Below are 1,220 nucleotides of genomic sequence, written 5' to 3' on the forward strand. Positions count from 1 at the left end.
TTTTTTTTTTGTGATTTTTTACATTTTAATTTTTTGTGTTAAAAAAAAAATCACACGTGTTCCTATTTTATTTTTAGTTGGTTAAAATAATTTTTTTCAAATATGTTCCTATGTAATTTTTATCAATTTTTATCTTTATACATATTCTTTTTTATAATAAATACAGAATTCTTAAAGGGTTGTATAAATAAATTTCTCATTATTTGATAAACAATAAATTCTTCAAATGTCTACAACACGTTAATACATGCGGAACACCTTACAAAACTAGTAAAATATAAATAGAATACTTATATTATCTTTATATAAGAGAATTGAATAGTATATTTGTTGTGATAAGACTTTAGCAATCTTTTTCTTTCTTTTCTCTATTTTTTATTGGGTAACTTTCACAATAATGTTAGCTTGTTTCTCCTCCTGCAAATGAGGAATCAATTATATCATTTTTAGTTCCTCATATACTTTATTTTTAAGAAATTCTAAGGCCTACCAATAAAACGAAAATGATATTATTTAATTATTCTCAAAAGATAAGCTCAATTTTCTCTCCCACCACCAAGAGTTGAGCCTTGCATAATTCGTGGACCAGACAAGAAAATAAATAATTATTCCGAAATGTTTAGAAGAAGTCAAAAAGCGTGAGATATACGTATTCATTATTCGATTTATTTATTTTTGGGTTGTTCGATATTCTATGTCGTTGTTTGTAACCGGCGATAGCCTTATACAATTGTAACGTAAATATTTGGGAGTTTTATAATATTCGAGCATTGTCCAAATAAAGAAAGACTAGTCGGCAAATATATTATAGATGACCATAATATATTTAAAGCATCAGGTGGGTCCTTTCTTTGTGAGAGGATCGCAGAATCGCGTTATAGTCCTTTATAAAACGTCTCTCTCTATAGCCAGACAACACGTATCTTTTAACGCTAGTTGACTTCAACAATAAAGCAATAATGACTCTCCGAATATATTTATTTATCTATAGACCTCTAATGGACAACCGCTATCCTTTTCTTTCTTTATTTTTTTTTTCTTTGAAATCTTTCTTTATTTTTTAAATGTTAATACGTTAGATTTTGTAATTACTTATTTAACTTGACGGTAAATATATTTTTTTTTTTTTTTTCTTTGAAATCTTTCTTTATTTTTTAAATGTTAATACGTTAGATTTTGTAATTACTTATTTAACTTGACGGTAAATATATTTTTTTTTT

Source organism: Morus notabilis, unplaced genomic scaffold (genome assembly GCF_000414095.1).
Source record: "Morus notabilis unplaced genomic scaffold, ASM41409v2 Scaffold467, whole genome shotgun sequence".
Classification (NCBI taxonomy): Eukaryota; Viridiplantae; Streptophyta; class Magnoliopsida; order Rosales; family Moraceae; genus Morus; species Morus notabilis.